Genomic DNA, 11,008 nt, shown 5'->3' on the forward strand with positions numbered 1-11,008 from the left:
GTGAGTTTTCTGTATTAGGATTAACCCTAATTATGGAATTCATAATGAACTTAATGCAACCTAGGGGTATTAATTAAGGAAGAGATTCCGATTAATCAACTGAGGGTTAGGAATCATTATCCTTGAGAAAGGTATTGATTTAATTTGGAATTTCCTGCAGCGATAAGGGTTTGGAACTAAGTAGTTGAAGAAGAATTTCAGTTATTTGGACACTTAGGGGGATTTACAGTCTAGATACTTGCCTTTTTTACATTGAATACCTTTAGTCATAATTTTTTATAATTTATTTTCACTAGAATATCTGTTCCTTTTAATTTATTATTCTTTTACTTTTAGCAATTTCATCAACAAGGTTTATTTCTCATATTTATTAACAATTATGCAATTAAGGAAAATTTTCTTAATAACAGTCCCTGTGGATACGATACTTGGTACTTTAATTTTAATAATATTACTTCGACAATGGGTACACTTGCCCAGTGATCAGATTTTTACACACCAGGACCACTGGAAAGCTGTAAAGGAAGTCCTTAGGTATTTACAAGGCACCAAGGACTACATGCTTACTTATAAGAGATCTAGTCAACTGAAATTGGTTGGCTACTCGGATTCAGACTATGCTGGATGTGTAGACTCAAGGAAATCGACCTTTGGCTACATCTTCTTGTTAGCTGGAGGTGCAATTTCATGGAAGAGCAAAAAGAAGTTCATTATTGCTACGTCTACCATGGAAGCGGAATTTGTGACATGCTTTGAGACTACTATTCATGCTTTGTGGCTGCAGAACTTTATCTTAGGGCTTGGTATTGTTGATAATATAGAAAAGCCGCTGAGAATGTACTATGATAATTTCGCAGCCATCTTCTTCTCTAAGAATGATAAGTATTCAAAGAGAACAAAGCATATGGACTTAAAATAATTATCAGTGAAAGAAGAAGTGCGGAAATAGAAAGTGTCTATTGAGCATATTGGTACTGATTTAATGATAGCAGATCCACTAACTAAGGGATTGCCTCCTAAAACATTTTCTGGCCATGTTGGTAGAATGAGCATTGTAGACAAGTCCTTGTTAGCATAATTGTGTGATTCACATATATGTGTATAAATTGTTTTGCTCATATTATTGTAGACATTTTGGGAATTCAATAAAAATATTGTTTCTGCTTGTTTACTTGTTATGTGAATTGTGTTAATGTACATGTATGGTTTGAGTTTGATAACAGGTTGAGTGTTAAAAACACATCAGAGTTACAGTCTGTAGTATGACTGATTAAAGCTGTTTTGATTTGAGTTGGTTCTGTGATACTTGGAAGGAATCATGTTGTTAAATGACTTGTGACTGCCATGATCTGATCAACTTAAATCATTAAAAAAGATGATGACTTGATATCATCAATTATATGCGCACTTACAGTTCATTGAATCTTCAAGTCGTCACATAGGCCAAGTGGGAGATTGTTAGATTATTTTAATAATCTTATTATAGTGGCCTATGTAACTTATAACATGACTCTAATTAATGATTTAATGTGATGGTGGTTAAATATAAAATATAAAGTAATTAAGGGTATAATTGTAAATACAATTATAAGGAAACCCTCCCTTCTCCCTTCATATAAATTAAAGAGCAGTTACCAAATGAGGGTTACGACATTCCCTATTTTTCACTTTCACGGTAAATGCATAAAGGAACTTTCTCTCAACCATCCGAGAGGAGCTCAAAGAGGAAGGAAGAGTTGGGGAAAATATCAAGGAATCAACGACATCAAAGAGAGAGGTAACATCAAGGAACAATGGATTCAAGTTAGTGCTCTCTAAACCCTTAATTGTATAAGAACCATATATTGTATTGTGAGAGCAATGTAATTCAAGATCTCAAAGGGAAAAGGTAATTTCATAATAGTCATTGCATAATAGAAATTACATAATGGATTAAATAAAATTCTAACAATTTCTATTTAATTCACAAATATCACTATGTATTAGTTCTAGTAAATGTGTATTCCTTTCAACTTTAGGAAAAAATTTCTTAGTAATTTTGGATTGTACACAAATTTCACATTTCTTATTAAAATCGTTATTACTAAGATCAATATAATTATGTTTTTACATATATTCAATTGATTTATAATTTGAATGTACTAATCTACTATGCCATAAATCATAAGAATCAATAACATACAGTAAATAATTCACTTTATTATCAATACTAAATTTGAGCATGTCTTGAGTACAATATCTTTTCCTACATATATATCATTCTTAAGTAATATAATCTTATCAGATTCCATCACAATTTTGAATTCTCTCTTACACAAGAGACTAGCAGAGACTAAGTTCTTCCTTATATCTGGAACATGAAGTACATTCACCAAGTTTAACTTCTTTCTTGATGTAAAGTTCAACTCTATTGTTCTTTGACCAAACACTTTGGCCAAATTGTCATTTCCTGTCAACACTTCTCAGTTGTTCACTTCTTCATATATGTCTTGAATTGATTGCGATCATTGCAAACATGAATAGTAGCACCAGAATCTATCCACTACTCATGGGATTTTTCATATGTTGTCCATGTTTAGTTTTGTGATCATACTAATGGGCATGCATTGAACTCCCTTAGTAGTTATAGCAATCAAGTCTCTTTCTTCCACAAGGTTCTCCTTAGAACTTGATACTTCTTTTGAGTTATTACTCTTCTTCAGAAATCAGCAATCCTTGATATATGTCCTTTCTTGTGACAATGATAGCATTCTCTTTGTCTCTTTTTATCTTGCTTAGCATCCACAAAGGATATCTTCCTTTTATCTTTATTGGCATTTACTTCTCCAACATGGTTCACTTTAGAACTTTGAGAAAGATACACAACATTACTTTTTGAGTTTCCTCTTTTATACGTAAATGTCTTAGTAATCTTTCAATAGAGAAGTCTTCTCTAAGATGTAGGAGTTTCTTCCTATAATCATTCCAAGATGAAGGTAATTTTGAAATAAATGCTCCAACTTGTAATGATTTAAGAACTATTATTTGTTGATCACGAAGTCTACTTACAAAAGTTTTTAACTCATGAACTTGATCCATGATAAGCACATTATCAACTATACTAAATTCAAAGTATTTCAACATGATAAATTTATCTGTATCTTGTCGTTCATTGTATTTTTCTTTTAAAGACTTTCAAATCTCTAATGGCGATTGAATTGACATGTAGAGATCATAAAGTCTATCTGACAAGGTGTTGAGAATTTGTCTTTGGCATGCAAAAGTGTCCTCATCATGCTTTTTCTTCAATTGAACAATCTTTTCCTTTTTTTCATCAGTTGCATCTTCAACAGCGTTGGAAATTTGTGTGATATTTGGATCAAGCACATAAGCAAGATTTAGTACTGAAAGAAGAAACATCATTTTGTCCTTTCATCGGTTGAAGTTTGTCCTGTCAAATTGATCTAGTTTGACAAATTCTTGATTCATGACCTTGAGAGTAGTATTCTAATTTTGAATCATCTTCAATATAATATCTCTCTAAAATTGTTAATAAAATTAGTGTAGAAGATGATGAACAAGAATTTAAAATACTTCTTTCAAGGCACAAAATCAATACTATCTTTAGAGAGATATTTGCCTCTACACGAAGTTGCTATGGATTGATGATGATACTCCCCTAGGATACAATGAAACCTTTAAATTTCTTGTCTAGCAATAACAAGAAATTTTCTCTTTTGAACTTGAAATTTAAGAACACTAAAACTCATATGTTACACACAGTAAAAAAAATCCATTATGTATTTAATAATAGAAATTATTTATAGTTGATGATTTAAAAGTGAATAATTATATCTTTTCATTTGAAAGTCATGTCTTTAAAAACAAGGGATACCATTGAAAGTTATATCCTTTCACTTGAAGTCATGTCTCTAAAACCAAGAGATACCTTACTATACATGAACCAACACACTTGCTTATGGTTAATAACTATTTTATTTTTCTTAATTATTTAAATTATCTACTCTTAAATTTGTAAATATATTTCAAATATAATATCATAATATGTAAAATATTATTAAGTTAAAGTGTTTTGTTATTAATATATACTTATTAAAACATAAATTTTAGACGGCATAAAATACAACCCAAATTTATTTCAAAAACTATTGAACCCAACTTTAAAAATCTAAATCTGTAAGATGAAATCATGAAAGCAAGAGGGAAATGAATGAGAATATGTGAAAGAAAAGGGTTGTAATTATGGATATATAATTAACTAATATACAAGTTGATGATAGGCAACACATTTGCGCACTCAGCATCAAGAAACAAATACTCCTAAGTCTTCCCCGCCGAAAAGATGAACCCCACTGGACCCATTATGTATACTTTTATCTCAGTGCTCTCTCATAAGAAAATAAATAAATAAATTTTGTCGACAGAAATCAGAATCTGATTGTTGAGTTCTCTCTTTTAACATTTTTCTCTTGTTCAGCTTCAAAAGAAACTACTACAATAAATAAAAAAAGAAAAAACCTTGGTCGGTGTAGCATCTTACTCGTTTTTAATATTCTTTTACAAAATTATTTTAAATTTGTTATTGATATTTAATTTAATATAAGATACTTAGAAGAAAAATCTGATACTCACCAAAAGGACGTACAATGTATTTTGTAAAGTTTTAAGAATATTTATTAATTATTTTACATATTTGTGTCATTTATTATTAAACCATTATAATTTATTAATAATTAATAAAATAATAGAAATTTGAGTTTAATTAAAAATAATAAAATGAAAGTATTATAATTAAATTTAAAAAAAAAACATAAACTGTTTTCAATAACCTTTTTAACACGTATAGTTTAGTTGAAAGATTCTTGTAAAAATGATAAGAGGAGTACTTCCCTTGCCTGCCGAATTTCAGCGACAGAATGTTGAATATTATAGTGCTATAATGAATAGCAAGTAGCTAAAGGGAATATATACAAGAATCACATACCTATTCGAGGAAAAGCATCATCAAATTTTGTTTACTATACATTTGAAAAATGAAAACCAGTTCATATGTAACATGGACCATGTGTAGTTCTTGCTTCAAAACTTTAAAATAAAATACCATAAATTGTTATTTTAAAAGACCAAGTATACATCAACTCAAAAAGAATATGCAGAGTTTAAACGAGTTTAATCACCGTATCTCTCCGGTAAATCCCCATGAACCTTTTGAAGTTGGGTAATGTTTGTTGAACATTCAAAAAGATATCCATAGGTGTTTTTCTTTTGTGTTTGTAATTGGTAGTATATCTTCTAGATATATGTGTATGCATATATAACATATTGCGTTGATTTTAATGGATCGACTTCATGCACTTCTCTTGCATCAGAAACAATAAAAGTTGTGAGCAAGTGAAGAGTCGCAGGAACAAGGAAATGATGATTTAAGAAAGGGTAATATATGATCTCATCTTTTTCTATTTAATTAACAAAATATTATATTTTTCAATGAATGGCTACGAGTCTACCACAAACGGAGTAATCACATAGGGAAAGAGAATATAATGCTTTTCGTTTGGGCTTAATTGGATGGTTCTTGGCCATATTAACACCCCCAAAGCATATTGGGAGAGACAAAATCATGTTATCGTTGTAAAACATGACAAATAATAATAATAATAATAATAATAATAGTGAAAAAGAGAAAGAAATAGAAGGCAGAAAGGAGATATAAGAAAAAAAAACCCAATTTATATATCCATTCAATTTTAAAAGTGGTCTAGAATTAAAAAAAATTCTTTCCTTTAATTTTCAACCATTGTTATATATATATATATATCATAGAAAAATATTTTTTAAATATTTAAATTGAAATATTTTTAATTATGTAGTATTTATTTTTTGTATTGCGAGGTATATTTTTGGATTGCATTATTTATAAAAAATAAAAGGTAAATAAAAAAAATTTATACACAATATTAAATTTTAATGGTTCAAATAACGTATAAATCTCTGTTTGTCATGAGAGATAGAGAAATTTTTAAATGGATAACAAATAAATTAATGAAAATAAATGCAATAGAATTTGAATAAATTTTCTTAAAATATTATAAAAATAAAATATTTTTAATTAATTAAAATCAATTTATACCTCTTAATTTTAAAAAAAATTTACCTAATATAATTATTTATAAACACTTATAAATAAATTTAACATGATTCAATATTCTTTCTTTAAAAATTCAATTTTAATTTAACTACTTATGATATATATTAATGGATTTTTTAAAAATGAAATAAAAAATACCAAATTTCAGATATATCTTCCGTTCTAATATTTTTTTAAAATATATCTTTTGTTATTAAACATAAATCATATCAGGCTAAATCGATTTTAAACTTACATATAAGTCACGCCAATCAACGTGACTTATACTTGAACATGATTACTTTATTACTTTTATTTATTTATTGTTTAAAACTTATACTGCTCTGAAATATAATATCTCGCAACTTTTTCTTTAATATTATAATAATTTATTTTTATCATATATATAAAATATGTATATTTTTGAATATTTATATTTTTTAAGATAATGTGTAAATTACACTTTTATTGAAATATATCATAATTGATCGAATCTTTATTAGTGTATAATATTTGAAGATTTTATAATTATACAAAATTATTAATTTTTATGCCTTTTGATTTTTGTAATATAGCATAATGTTTCATGTTTATAAAATTTTGTTTTTTAATTATTAAATTATATGAATATTTATTTTAAAATAAATTACATATATATTACATGGATTAATTAAACTTATTTAATGTATATTTATTTGGGGTGAAAATTTAGTAATTTCTCCAATTATCTAATACTGTTCGGGATTGAATTGGTAGCCACTCAAAATACTTGACAAGAATATTTAGTGTTAAATTATTTTATCTCACAAGATTAAAAAGTCTAATAAGGAGTAAATGAAATTTTACTTGAAAACTTAAAAATACTATAAGATTAAAGAAACGCGAAAGTAAATTTACATGAAATGTAAATCAGCATCATATGTACTCAAATTTTCTCATAATGCAACCAAAAGCAACGTAGATTTAGAAGATGTTTTGCAAGGCAGTATATAAGTAAAAAAAATATATCTCCTTGTAATAGGAAATCTAAGTTCTATTTATGGATTACATACTAAATAAATGTTCAGTGTCCATTAAGTCCACATTCTTAGCTATGTACGTACGTGGTTGTGACTCCTACCAACTACTTCTTGAAATGTAAGATTGTTTGAGATGTTACTAGTAACTACTTCTAGAAGTATGAAAATAAACCCTTTAATTGGGTACTTGTTTAACCATTTGTTGATCTTTGACACTTGCTTTGGTAGAAATGCTTCAATTACTACTAGTGATGCTCTTTTGACAAGCTCTTCTTGAAGAGTTGATATCCTCTCTACATGTGCACTTAGCTTGTCAAATTGGTTGAAGATAGATGGTAGCACTTAAAGAACTCAATTTCATATATGAAGCTATCTTTAGTATATCTACCTATAAAAATGAAGTTATTTTTAGTAAATTCATATATTCAATTATGAATATGAAACTATCCTCTCTTATTGATTGTCATAGACATATGTTTTGACATTGAGGTAAAATATCTTGTAGGCAAAGAAACCTAGAGAAAGAAGTTGCATAAGATTTCTAAGTAGCAAATCCATAGCTGAAAATGAGTTTATGAAAAAACACGGTGTAGAAAGAATGAAATGTCCCGATTCTAAAATCTAAAATGGGAGGGAAGAACATTAAGGGAAAAAGACACTTGTGTCCTTTGTAACACTCTAGTTTTAATTCAATTTGTTTTTAAAATAAAAATGTTTTATTTTTGAAAATTGCAGCATTTTTCGCTCAAGCAAAATCGAAACATCTTAAAGAGACGTCTTTGAATCATTCTTGTTCAGACAAGATAGTTCTCGCTCAAGTGAAAATGGATAAGAACATCTCAATTGTCCTCTCACTCAGGCGAGGAGACCCTCGCTCAGGTGAGAAAAGGCAACAAATTGAAAATTCTCTAAAATAACAGGTTGCGCTTAAGCGAACTTATCTCGCTCAAGCGAGAATGATTTCGCTCAGTTGTTAAGTGCTAAAAATTTATGTTTTATCATTAATTTGGTACTCTTTTTGGGTTAAAATGTAAATAATTTTGGGCATGTTAATCCTCAAAGTAGGTAAATTAATCTAATTCAAGAAGTCACAAGAATAGTAGTGTTTTGGTTTAAAATACCTCTCTTTTTGTGCAAAATTTTATGAAGTCTAAAATTCAGGGCTACAGCCACGAAATTGTGTAACAAAACAAGGATTCCAGATAGTTACAGCCATGACTATGAATCTGTAGCTACAGATGTGAGAAAACAAAGTAATCAGAGCAATCTAGATTTTCACAATTGCAGCAGCGGAATTAAAATTCCCAAATTTTTCTTATTTTGAAGACACATATAAAAGGGGATCTGGGAGAGAGAGAAATGAGGGGAGATGTAGATATCGAAAGAAAGAGATATCCAAGAGAAAATAGAGCACAAGGAAGATGTGGGGAATGAATTGCTTAAGAACAAGGAGCCTTCTTCATCTTTTCTTCTTCTTTGTGTAATTTCATTTTATATCTTGCTATGGCCCTCTCCATGAGTGGCTAGTTTCTCTTGGATTGGATTCAATGTAACTACTAACTCCACTTCTTATTGAGTTTATATGATATTCAGTTACATTACTTGTGTGATTCTAATCTCAATGCTTATTTTGGCTTGATCACCCATTTTATGAACTAGGGTTTGGAATTCTATTGGAAAATGTTTTCTTAATATGAAATGGATCATCACACCTAACAAACTCTCGTACTAGGAATAGACTTGGGTTTGTTAGCCACTTATATTCAAGTTATTGTTCTTAATGCAAGATGTTATTCTTACTCAAAGGAATCATGTTTTAGGATTAACTACCTTAGGACTTAATTTTGAGGGATCTGGTTAAGTTACTCAATGAATGTGGAAGTATGATAGCTAAAATCATATTTACTCATTGAAGATAAAGTGTTAGCAAGTGCATTTGAATCCAATATCTTTCTTGCATAAGGTTTTCTATAAACTTTACTTTGTTTGGTTTTATTTATTTTCATACAAACCATTATTTCAACCATGTATTCCATTTCTATATATAAAAAAGAAAGAAAATCACTATTATCACCAAATCCCTGAGGATGAAGTGATGCATTAATATAAATGTATAAATTGATGTATAAATTTGTAATAATATTTTAATGCATTAATATAAATGTATAAATTGATGTATAAATTTGTAATAATATTTTAATGCATTAATATAAATGTATAAATTGATGTATTGAGTGTGCATTTGATTGTGTAATGATTTGAATGTAACTATAGTTATGAAGATGCATGAATATGTGGTTAAAATGTGATAAGGACTTTTGCTTGAGCACGATTGTTGATGGTTGACATGTGTTTTGAACTGGAGTTGTGTCAGTATATAGGCTAAGTATGTAGTGTAGGGGTGTTCTTGCTACAATGAGAGATATCTCGCTGTAGCAAGAGGGCCCTGCGAGGAAGGCATGAAACAATCGCCTTCTTGTTGTAGCGAAAGATGTCTCACTACAGCGAGAGAGCGACAGTGAATGGTGTATTTCTAAGTACAGTCTCGCTATAGCGAGATTCTACAGAAATTAGGATGCAGTTTCCTTTGAGATTTTCGCTGTTGCGACAAGGGGCGTCGTTGCAGCAAGGCTCTTTAAAATCTCTTCGATTCTCTTAACCCAAAACCCTATTTCATTGATTAAATTGCCTCCAAAGCCGTTCAGAGCTAGGTTGAAGGTTGGACTCATGTTGGGAATGAATAGAGGTGAGTTTTAATGGTTAAGGTTGCAATTTTTGTCTCTTTTCTCTGTTTTAAGGATTCTCTTTAATTTCTCATAGAATTTTCCATGTGGTTTTGGGGTGAAATTTGTGTGAGAAACATTTTTTACCGTTAGATTGTGTTGGGTCTACGATTCGAGGTAAGGGGGACTCTACCTTATCTCATTTTGTTAGATTTCGTTTATTTTGCTATGTGTGGCCATGTAATTGAGATAGGATCTCAGAATATGTATGTTTTGATAGAAATTTCATGTTAGATATGATGAAATGAACATTGAGTGATGGGTGTGATGGTGTGAATGTGTGTATGAGCATGCCATTGATTGACGATGAATAATGTAAATGGTTGGAAATAAGTGTGGATAGCATGTTGAGTGTAAATATGGATTATGTTGAAAAGGTTGTATGTATGAAATTGTTGTGCGTTAAATGTAACACGAATAAGTATAGGTATCTATGTCATGTAATATGAATGAATGTGGGCCTGTGTGCCATGTGTGAATATGAATATTATATGTAATCGAAATGTGTGTGAATGGGGCATGTTAAAAACGGTTGTGAATATGCTATGAATGGTTCAGCAATATGTTGGAGGTGTGGAAGATGGGAACGGTAGAAATACGTTGGAGAAGAGAGAGTAGTGGTGATAGCAATAGTGAGCGTGGGTGCATCACAGGCCACACACTCTTCTCATGACTAGACTTCTGACCAACATCTTTACTGAGCGACTCATGACCGTCCACGTGGTATCCGTGAGATGGGGGTAACTGGCGACCATCCATGGTGTGAAACTGTGATTACAATGCCATAGTGAGCGTGGTTACGTGCAGTGAGCGCACGTGTGTGAAATGTGTTGGTGCAGTGAGCGTACCGGTTGTAATTTGAAATAGAATGTGTGAAAGTGTTGTTTGTAATTGATTATACTCGTGTAGAATGTGTTAGAAATTATGCGAAATGTTTGAGGTGAGTTTTTACATTTGCATGCGTTGGATAGTGTAGAGTACTCATCCTTACATTTATTTTTCAGGTAATCAAGACGATCAACACCTGATTCAGTGAAGGAATGGATGACACTGCTATAAGGCTTACATTTATTTTGAAA

The sequence above is a fragment of the Abrus precatorius genome, unplaced genomic scaffold (genome assembly GCF_003935025.1).
Source record: "Abrus precatorius isolate BTA unplaced genomic scaffold, Abrus_2018 Scaffold2, whole genome shotgun sequence".
Taxonomy (NCBI): Eukaryota; Viridiplantae; Streptophyta; class Magnoliopsida; order Fabales; family Fabaceae; genus Abrus; species Abrus precatorius.